A 12,158-nucleotide genomic window follows, 5' to 3' on the forward strand; every position below is an offset into this window, starting at 1 on the left:
GTGTGACATCCCCTACATGTGAAATCTAAAAAGAAATGATACAAATGAACTTACTTACAAAACAGAAAGAGACTCACAGACTTAGAGAATGAGCCTATGGTTGTCAAGGGAAATGGATAGTTTCGAATGGACAGGTACACACTGCTATATTCAAAATGGATAACCAACAAGGACCTACTGTATAGCAAATAAATAAATAAATAAAATTTATAAATCAACATACATTTTCATAAAATGAGAAATGTATGCTTAACATTATGTATCATTCAAGGCCTTGAAAATAAAAACTATCACACCAAAAAAAATTTTTTTTCAACATTCTAGAGGGTGCATAATATCAGAGTTCTGTGTGGCATTTCCCTGATGACCAACTATGTTGAAACTTTTTCATGTGTTTAAGGATCATTCTGAGACAGGCTGAACCTGGGACCTGCGACCCTTTGTTGCAATGCTTATACCTGGACAAATATTTCCTTGAGCAACAAAATACCTAGAAACCATAAGGGACTGAAAATAACTGAATGCATGCTCGGTTGCGGTAAATTATGGAAAAGATACAAAAAGACCAAAGAAGCCCAAATGCCACTTCCGAAGAGCCAGGAGCATAAACAGGATACTAAGCATGACCTCAGGAGTACGTCAAGGCTGTATATTGTCACCCTGCTTATTTAATTTATATGCAGAGTACATCATGAGAAATGCTGGGCTGGAGGAAGCACAAGCTGGAATCAAGATTGCCGGGAGAAATATCAATAACCTCAGATATGCAGATGACACCACCCTTATAGCAGAAAGTGAAAAAGAACTAAAGAGCCTCTTGATGAAAGTGAAAGAAGAGAGTGAAAAATTGGCTTAAAGCTCAACATTCAGAAAACGAAGATCATGGCATCTGGTCCCATCACTTCATGGGAAATAGATGGGGAAACAGTGGAAACCGTGGCTGACTTTATTTTGGGGGGCTCAAAAATCACTGCGGATGGTGATTGCAGCCATGAAATTAAAAAACACTTGCTCCTTAGCAGGAAAGTTATGACCAACCTAGACAGCATATTAAAAAGCAGAGACATTACTTTGCCAACAAAGGTCCGTCTAGTCAAGGCTATGGTTTTTCCAGTAGTCATGTATGGATGTGAGAGTTGGACTATAAAGAAAGCTGAGCGCTGAGGAATTGATGCTTTTGAACTGTGATGTTGGAAAAGACTCTTGAGAGTCCCTTGGACTGCAAGGAGATCCAACCAGTCCATCCTAAAGGAGATTAGTCCTAGGTGTTCATTGGAGGGACTGATATTGAAGCTGAAACTCCAATACTTTGGCCACCTGATGCAAAGAGTTGACTCATTGGAAAAGACCCTGATGCTGAGAAAGATTGAGGGCAGGAGGAGAAGGGGACGACAGAGGATGAGATGGTTGGATGGCATCACCGACACAATGGACATAGGTTTGGGTGGATTCCAGGAGTTGATGATGGACAGTGAGGCCTGGCGTACTTTGGTTCATGGGGTCACAGAGTCGGACACGACTGAGCAGCTGAACTGAACTGAACTGAAGCATGACCTCCATACATAGCACCACCTAAGGGGTGGGAAGCCACCTAAGCCATCCCTTTGGCCTGACCCCTGGACCCACTGCTACCCTTACCCCATATAAAGAACCAGCTCGTCCCATCTTAGGGAGGGAGCAAGGGAATCTATTATTGTATACACTCCCTCCTGCTGCCACAGGAGCCACAATAAAGCCTTGCCTCAATTTTTTGTCTGGACTTTTATCAATTTCTATTGATTAAGGAAGGCCAGGAACCCTGGTTGGTAACAACTCCAAGGTGAAACAGATTAAATGAACTTAAACCCAAAGGCAAAAAATGAACAAACAAGAAAACACAAGCTTCTAACTTGTACCCTGAAACCTCTAATCAATGGGTTTAAAGACCACTTGCCTCTACTATTTAGCTTCATTCACTTCCTAAAGTTCAGATATGGTGAACCTCTTCCTGTTTCTCCCATTTTTAAAAAGGTCTGTGCAGTTTCCACCATTCAGATAACACTATGGCATAGCTACAGTCCTGCACCCAAGTTCCTTAGCAAAATGGAACCAGATGTAGAGTGAACAATCTCCTTGTTCTTGTGTAGACCAAGACTTGAAAGCAACCTATAGAGTTCTTCCCACTGATGTGGACATTGTAAAAATATTCCACTTATCGTATTTCAGAAACTGATAATTTTTTTTAAGATAATTTAAGTGCTGAGATTTGTTTTATGTGCATCTTACATTTAATTGGCTGAAGATAGAACTGAATTCTTAGGAAAAGATATCAAATGCCTTCAAGAAGTGGGCTTTGATTGGACTGATAGAAGAGAGGATACTTCTGTTACAGTTACAAAAAGAGGAGTGACTTGTTAAGGAAATTAAAATGGAAGAAGTCTTGTTCAGGCTTCAGAAGCAGGAGAGTATTGGGCCTCTGACCTGTTTCTGACCTGCCTGAACACTGCCCAGATTCTGTGCCTGCCCACAAGCACAGCAAGTCATGAGGCACTTTAGATAAGAAGGGGAGTGGAAGGGATTGTTAGGGAGTTTGGGATGGACATATACACACTGCTATATTTAAAATGTATAACCAACAAGGACATACTGTATAGCATGTGGAAATCTCTTCAATGTTATGTGGCAACTTGGATGAGAGGAGAGTTTGGGGGAAGAATGGATACATGTGTATGTATGGCTGAGTCCCTTCACTGTTCATCTGAAACTATCAGGCATTGTTAATCAGCTATATCCAATACAAAAAAAATTTTTTTAAGTTGGGGGTTGGGGGAGAGCAGGTCTTGGAATTCTTGAATTCCTGGAGGTCTGGGCAACCCTCTGGGGTCTAATGAAATCCTATGACTCACAAGAAACAAACAGCATTGTAAAAAATTAAAGTAAAACCAGAGCTGCATTTTTGCACACAAACCAATGATGATATCAGTTTGTGGCCTGGGATGATAAGCAGGAGCCCCTGAAACTGCAATTTGCAGTCTCACCCATGGAGTGGACACACTGCCTGGGAACATTTCCCAACTGGGACTCCAGATTGCTGTTAACAAGTGAATTCCCAGCACTGTTTAATTCTGGATGTTGGTCAGCTCAAATTGGTGTTGTATGTGCTGTTATTTTTCTCTATTGTTTATATTTCATTTCTTTTAATGACTGTATATTGAAATTAAGTCAAATAATCTTCTATTGAACATTGGAATTGTTCTATTAAATATTGAAATTGTGTCTGATGAGTGGTTTCTTTTGTTAACGAATCCCTCGAATCCAAAACAAAAGTAAAATTGTCCACAAACCATGACTATAAATCAACTAAAACCAAAACAAAACAGGTATTGCAACAGATTAACTCTTTTTAAAAAATGTTTGTTTGTTTGTTGGCTGTGCTGGGTCTTCCTTGCTGCATGCAGGCTTTCTCTAGTTGTGGCGAGCAGGCACTACTCTCTGCTCGCAGTGCGCAGGCTTCTCACTGCAGTGGTTTCTCCTGTTGCAGAGCACAAGAGCATGGGCTCAGTAGTTGTGGTGCACAGGCTCAACTGCCCCGCAGCCTGCATGATCTTCCCAGATCAGGAATTGAACCCATGTTCCCTGCGCTGGCAGGCAGCATGGACCACCAGGGAAGTCCGAGATTGACTTTTAACAGGAAGTCCATGACTGGGAAATGAAGCAGATTTTGGACAAACATAAGCCTGAGGCAGGAACCTGTGATGTAGAGCAAGTTATGGCATGATCGGACATACCATGGAATCAGACATGATACCTGCCTCACTTGAATGGATGTTTTGAGAGCTATTGTTTATTCCTGCCACAGGAATGATGCATGCTAAGTAGAGCCCACTCCTTCACTCTGAGGCCAAGAATGGAAAGACACATCTGGCAGAAGCAGAGCCACTTCTGACTTGTAACTGTTGTGGGTTGAACTGGGTCCCCCGAAAAGATAAATCACAACCCCCAGTAACTGCGAATGGGACTTTATTTGGAGATAAGCTCTTTGCAGATATAATTAGTTAAAATGAGGTCATACTAGATTATGATGTGCTGTCAATCCAATACAACTGGTGTCCTAAGAAGAAGAAGAGAGAATACAGAGACACAGGGAAGAGGGCCATGTGAGAACAGAGGCAGATGTTAGTGATTTTCTAGCTACAAGATAAGAACTCCAAGGACTGCTGGCATCCATGAGAGGCCAGGAGAGGGGAATGGAACAGATTCTTTCTCAGCACCTCCAGAAGAAATCAAGCCTGCCAACATCTTGGTTTTAGACCTCTGCCCCTAGAATCATGAGAGAATACATAAATTCTTTAGTCACTCAGTCTGTGGTACTTTGTTATGGTAGCTCTATTCAGCAGCCAATGTAAACATGAGCAAGTGAATAATTAACCACTGTTCTTGGAAATCATTAAGATGTTAGTGTTATTTTTTAAATGGTTAAAAATTAATGTGTGCATTACAAAAACTAAAAAACACAGGAAGCAAAGTACACAAATGTCATCCATCAATTCAGTTCAGTCGCTCAGTCGTGCCCAACTCTTTGCAACCCCATGAACCACAGTATGCCAGGCCTCCCTGTCCGTCACCAACTCCCGGAGTTCAAGTCAAACTCATGTCCATTGAGTCAGTGATGCCATCCAGCCATCTCATCATCTGTTATCCCCTTCTCCTCCTGCCCCCAATCCCTCCCAACATCAGGGTCTTTTCCAGTGAGAACTCTTCGCATGAGGTGGACAAAGTATTGGAGTTTCAGCTTTAGCATCATTCCTTCCAAAGAAATCCCAGGGCTGATCTCCTTCAGAATGGACTGGTTGGATCTCCTTGCAGTCCAAGGGACTCTCAAGAGTCTTTTCCAACACCGCAGTTCAAAAGCATCAATTCTTCGGCACTCAGCTTTCTTCACAGTCCAACTCTCACATCCATACATGACCACAGGAAAAACCAGAGATTTGACTAGACAGACCTTTGTTGGCAAAGTAATGTCTCTGCTTTTTAATATGCTGTCTAGGTTGATCATAACTTTCCTTCCAAGGAGTAAGCGTCTTTTAATTTCATGGCTGCAGTCACCATCTGCAGTGAGTCTGGAAACCAAAAAAATAAAATCTGACACTGTTTCTAGTGTTTCCCCATCTGTTTCCCATGAACTGGTGGGACCAGATGCCATGATCTTAGTGTTCTGAATGTTGAGCTTTAAGCCAACTTTTTCACTCTCTTCTTTCACTTTCATCAAGAGGCTCTTTAGTTCCTCTCCACCTTCTGCCACAAGGGTGGTGTCATCTGCATATCTGAGGTTATTGATATTTCTCCCAGCAATCTTGATTCCAGCTTGTGCTTCCAGCCCAGCGTTTCTCATGATGTGCTCTGCATATAAGTTAAATAAGCAGGGTGACAATATGCAGCCTTAATGTACTCTTTTCCCTATTTGGAACCAGTCTGTTATTCCATGTCCAGTTCTAACTGTTGCTTCCTGACCATAGGCAGGTCAGGTGTTCTGGTATTCCCATCTCTTTCAGAATTTTACACAGTTAAACATCATCCATAATCACAAGTATTTCACAGCTTGATGTATCCTTCCAGGTTCTATGCTTGTACTCACAGAACTAAGTAAATATTTTTACGTGGTTGAGACTGTACAGTATGTATCAGTCATTGTCACACATCATGATCATGCAAATGTGTCAATTCCAGTCCGAAGGTCATAAGCATTTTGATAACCAAGAATACCCTACACCCATCTGCTCTCTACGTCTGCGTCTTCATTGCTGCCCTGCAAATATGTTCATCAGTACCATCTTTCCAGATTCCATGTATGTGGCTTAATACACAGTGTTTGTCTTTCTCTTTCTGACTTACTTCACTCTATATAATAGGCTCTAGGTTCATCTGCCTCATTAGGGCTGACTCAAATGCATTCTTTTTATAGGAGAGAGCTCAGTCTGGTGCTCTGTGACAACTTAAAGGGGTGGGATGGGGTGGGAGATCGGTGAGTGGTTCAGGAAGAAGGGGACATAGGCATATCTGTGACTGATTCATGGTGATGTATGGCAGAGGCCAACAATTATTGGAAAGCAATTGTAAAGCAACTATCCTCCAATTAAATAATTAACCAGTTAATTAAAATGAGGAATACCCTACACTAACTCAATAAGGAAAAAACAAAATAGTCCTGTTCTTGGTGTGATGATTAATTTTTTATATTAACTTGACTGGTCATGGGGTACCCAGACTAAACATTGTTTCTGGATGTTTCTGGAGCCAATTCTAATAAGTTAATCAATCCTACTGGTTCTGTCCCTCTGGAGAACTTGAGGACAAAAACTGTCACAGAAGACAAAAATGATAACAGATTTCTTACACAAAGATACTAAAAATATTACAATTAAAATATTACATTCCCTAATGCTCAACAGTGATTGAGACATAAAGTGATAGAGTACAATAAAGTTTTTAAAAATATTTTTATATATTCATTGATTTGGCTGTGCCAGGTTTTGGCGGCAGCACACAGGATCTTGAATTATGGCATACAACTCCTACTTGTGACATGCAGGATTCAAGGCCCCCTGTGTTGGAGGGTGGAGTCCCAGCCACTGGACCACCAGGGAAGTCCCTAGAATAAAAATGACTTAAGAGTATTCATTATCATATATATTCTCTTGAAATATTATCAAGAAAGAATGTTTCCACTGAATTATTTAACAATACATTCCTAAAGTACAGCCAAAAGAACTGTATACACACTTAAGTTATCAAAATGTAAATATGAACACATCTGTCTACATTCCTCCCCACCGCCAGCCTAATGTGCAAGTGCAGACATTCAATGCTCAGAGGTGATTTAACAATGCCATACCCAAGATCCTCCTTTCTACTAATTACTTTTTAAAGATATTTACCTGATTAATTCACTAACTCTACTTTTTATCATACATTGTCAGTTCGAGACATCCAAAAAGCTTATATGTTGCAAAATAAAAGAGTAGGCTTTATCCACAATAAACACAGGTGCTTTATAAAAAATGTACACATAGAACTATGGATATAATCCAAGACTATTGTCCAGATATGGAGATGCTATTGGAGAGGCCCCTCCTTCCATCCTTCATCTTCTTCCTCTCCCATCATTTTAATGACCAAGTATAGAAATTCATCATCCAGTGGCAAAAGGTAAACGAGCAAAAAGCTAGTGTACTAATTTTACTAATGACCTACACTAGCAACCTCTTTAACACCTGGAAAGACTAGCTGTTGTAAAATTTTAACTCATTTGACTTTTATATATACCATACCCTGCGTGCATCCTCAGTTGTGTCCAACTCTTTGGGACCCCATGAACTGTAGCCCACCAGGCTCCTCTGTCCATGGGATTTCCTAGGCAAGAATACTGGAGTGTGTTGCCATTTCCTCTTCCAGGGGATCTTCCTGACCCAGGGACTGAGGCATCTCTTGCAACTCCTGCATTGCAGGCAGAATCTTCCCCCGCTGAGCCCCCAGGGAAGCCCTTCTACATCCACCATTGTTACTCAGTCCTATCTGACTCCATGAACTGCAGCAGGCCAGGCTTCCCTGTCCTTCACTATCTCCTGGAGTTTGCTCCAACTCGTGTCCATTGAGTTAGTGATGCCACAGACACCACGAAATAAAGCCAACTGCACAGAACACGAGAGAATGATGATTAACCTAGCCTAACTATAAACAGACTGGCCTTGGGCCCTTCACCCTTTGTTCTCCTCCCTTTTCCCTGAACCAGCACAAACACCGTGTATTCTGCTCAGAGAGATATTTGGCTACTCCACTCCCAAAACATACCACTTCATATGAATTTTAACAAATGGATATGTGCAAAATGTCTTACTTCACTATCTCCACTTTTAATATACTTTTTTATTGGTATACTTAAAAATAATTTCTTCTTTATATATTTATTAATATACTTTTTAAAATATACTCCACCTTTGGATCCTCTATGATCCACCTCCCAGAATTCTGGAAATAAAAGCAAAAATAAACAAATGGGATCTAATTAAAATTAAAAGCTTCTGCACAACAAAGGAAAACATAAGCAAAGTGAAAAGACAGCCTTCCAAATGGGAGAAAATAATAGCAAATGAAGCAACTGACAAACAACTAATCTCAAAAATATACAAGCAACTCCTGAAACTCAATTCCAGAAAAATAAACGACCCAATCAAAAAATGGGCCAAAGAACTAAATAGACATTTCTCCAAAGAAGACATACGGATGGCTAACAAACACATGAAAAGATGCTCAACATCACTCATTATTAGAGAAATGCAAATCAAAACCACGAGGTACCACTTCACACCAATCAGAATGTCTGCGATCCAAAAATCTGCAAGCAATAAATGCTGGAGAGGGTGTGGAGAGAAGGGAACCCTCCTACACTGTTGGTGGGAATGCAAACTAGTACAGCCACTATGGAGAACAGTGTGGAGATTCCTTAAAAAATTGCAAATAGAACTGCCTTATGACCCAGCAATCCCACTGTTGGGCATACACATGGAGGAAACCAGAATTGAAAGAGACACATGTACCCCAATGTTCATCGCAGCACTGTTTATAATAGCCAGGACATGGAAACAACCTAGATGTCCATCAGCAGATGAATGGATAAGAAAGCTGTGGTACATATACACAATGGAGTATTACTCAGCCATTAAAAAGAATACATTTGAATCAGTTCTGATGCGATGGATGAAACTAGAGCCGATTATACAGAGTGAAGTAAGCCAGAAAGAAAAACACCAATACAGTATACTAACACATATATATGGAATTTAGAAAGATGGCAATGATGACCCTGTATGCAGGACAGCAAAAAAGACACAGATGTGTATAGCGGACTTTTGGACTCAGGGAGAGGGAGAGGGTGTGATGATTTGGGAGAATGGCATTGAAACATGTATAATATCATGTAAGAATCGAAATGCCAGTCTATGTCTGATGCAGGATATGGCACGCTTGGGGCTGATACACAGGGATGACCCAGAGAGATGTTGTGGGGAGGGGGGTGGGAGGGGGGTTCATGTTTGGGAACGCATGCACACCTGTGGTGGATTCATGTCAATCTATGCCAAAACCAATACAGAATTGTAAAGTAAAAATTAAAAAAATAAAAATAAAATAAAATAAAATATACTCCACTTTTAATATACTTTATGTACTTCTAAACATCCAGAAATGCTCGATGTTTTAAATAAGAACTTAAGTTTGTCCATCATATACACAATAGGGTTGAATAAATGACAGTCATGTAACAATGGTTGTATCTGAGAGTGACTTCTAGTTAGGAATATTGTAGTCTAGAATCCTTTATTTCTATCGATTTCTTCTCTTCAAAAAGGACCAGCTGAATGAGATGCAGTTTTATGATTTAATTTCCAAAGACATTTTCAGAAGACACTTTCTCTGAACTTTAACCCAAAGTGAACAACATCTGTTTCTTTACTAACTTGACTTTTGTTTCTCTTTGAATTGAGACAGTAGCATTGACATATATACACTACCATGTGCAAAATAGCTGGTCAGAAGCTGCTGTATAGCACAGGGAGCTCAGCTCAGTGCTCGTGACAACCTGGGGTAGGGGTCAGGGGAGGGGTGGGATGAGGGGATGGGAGAGAGGTTCAATAGGGAGAGGACATACGTATGCAAATAGCTGACGCTTGCTGTTGTACAGCAGAAACCAACACAGTATTGTAAAGCAATTACCCTCCAATTTAAAAAAAAAAAAAAGAATAAAATCTCCCAACCCAGAAATCCTCTCCACAAACAGAAGAAGAAAACAGTTGTATTATTGGATAAGAATTAAACAAGCAGGTGATGCTCACTGTAGGGAATCCAGCATTAGGTTGGAAGGACAAGAAGAAACCTCACCTTTTCTTCAGGGCACCCTTCCTCATGCCAAGCAGACAACCTATTATACATGTTCACAAGGTAATAAGTGATTGCTATAAGTGTTCAAGTGCAAGGACTTCTTGATGGCACTGTTCATCACACATTGTCCGTATTATTAAGTTCACCTGGTAATTGAGATGACCATCAGTGTTTGCTAATTGGATTCAATCAAAGAAAAATTAAACTTATTCTGAGCATTTATGATGGAAGGTAGTTTTGCAACTTAGTTAGAGCCCACTAAAGCTGGGCTGCTACTCTCTCAAGGAAGGGTTATCTTCCTTGATAATCATATTTCAAAGAGATGGCTCCCAGGCCCTTGAAAAAGACATTCCTGGATTTATGTACAATACAGCTAAAGTTAAATGAAATGTACATATCACACTGGGCAATGTTAATATGAAATCTCCTAGTACATGCCAACAAAATGTCTTTTGTAATTTTTTCCTCCCATCTCACTCAACCCAGTGAAAAAGTACAAAAAGTAGACTGTTCAGAGATGGTTTAACAATTTCATTTGCAAAGATGATATTTCTCATAAATTTTATTTTATTTTTTAATCAAAAAAAATTTTTTTGGCTATGTGATACAGCATATGGAAACTTAGTTCCCTGACCAGGGACAAACCCACGTGCCCTGCACTGGGAGGTAAATTCTGAATCACTGGACCACCAGGCAAGTCCCTCTCCAGAACTTTTTATTATCCCAAACTGAACTCTGTAGCCATTAAATGTTAACTCCCCATTAGCACACTCCTCCAAACCCTTGATAACCAACACTGTACCTTCTCTAGGTCAAATTCTTCAAGAATTTGACTATTTTAAGTACCTCATGTAAGTGGTGTGTGCACACCAAGTCATTTCAGTTGTGTGCAACTCTTTGCCACCACATGGATAGTAGCTTCCTAGGCTCGTCTGTCCATGGGATTCTCCAGACAAGAATACTAGAGTTATTAGCCATTGCCTTCTCCAGGGCATCTTCCTGATTCCAGGGATTGAACCCACATCTCTTAAGTCTCCTGCATTGGCAGGCAGGTTCTTTACCATTAATGCTACCTGGGAAGCCCTGATATAAGTGGAGTCATATAATATTCCCGTCAACTTTTAAAAAATATTTATTTATTTGACTGTGTCAGCTCTTCATTGTGCTATGCAGGATCTTTAGTTGTGGCATGTGAATTCTTAGTTGTTGCACGTGGGATCTAGTTCCCTGACCAGCAACTGAACCCAGGCCCCCTGCACTGGGAACCTGGTGTCTTACCCACTGGACCACCAGGTAAGCACCAATTTTTAAAAGCTCTTTATAAAATGTCATTCTACCTCTGATTTTAGATACATGAAACATTTCTAAACATCTTAAAAGATTAGATATTATACTTCAAATCAGAATTTAATTATCCACTATATATACAATACTGTTAAGTAAAATGGCCCATACAGACTCACACATAGCACTGGTTATAATTGAGGCATCTTTTAAATATGACCATTTTGACCTTGAGCCATTTCTTCCTTACTGTCTTCTCTCCACCACAATCCAGTGGGCAAGTTCAGGCACATATAATGCTTAGAGGTGGTTGAACAAATGAATTCAACAGTTCTATATTGGTAACTTCTTTTTTTAAAATATTTATCTATTTATTTGGTTGTGACAGGTCTTAGTTTCCATATGCAGTATCTTCTATCTTAGTTGTGGCACACAGGATCTTTAGTTGTGGCATGTAAGTTGCACCAAGTGGGATTAGTTCCCTAACCAGGGATTGATTAGCTCAGTTCCTTGACCAGGGATTGGAGCAGGCCCCCTGCCTTGTGAGCGCAGAGTCTTAGCCACTGGACCTCCAGGGAAGTCCCAATATATATTGGTAATCTCTTAACTACCCAGAGACTTGATGCTACCAAATTAGGGCTCATTTGTCTATTATATACATTATATACACAGCAAAACAAAATGCATAAGTTGAGTTCAGTTCAGTCGCTCAGTCGTGTCTGACTCTTTGCCACCCCATGAATCGTAGCACACCAGGCCTCCCTGTCCATCACCATCTCCCGGAGTTCACTCAGACTCACGTCCATCGAGGCCGTGATGCCATCCAGCCATCTCATCCTCTGTCATCCCCTTCTCCTCCTGGCCCCAATCCCTCCCAGCATCAGAGGCTTTTCCAATGAGTCAACTCTTCGCATGAGGTGGCCAAAGTACTGGAGTTTCAGCTTTAGCATCATTCCTTCCTA

The sequence above is a fragment of the Oryx dammah genome, unplaced genomic scaffold, assembly GCF_014754425.2.
Source record: "Oryx dammah isolate SB20612 unplaced genomic scaffold, SCBI_Odam_1.1 HiC_scaffold_2, whole genome shotgun sequence".
NCBI lineage: Eukaryota > Metazoa > Chordata > Mammalia > Artiodactyla > Bovidae > Oryx > Oryx dammah.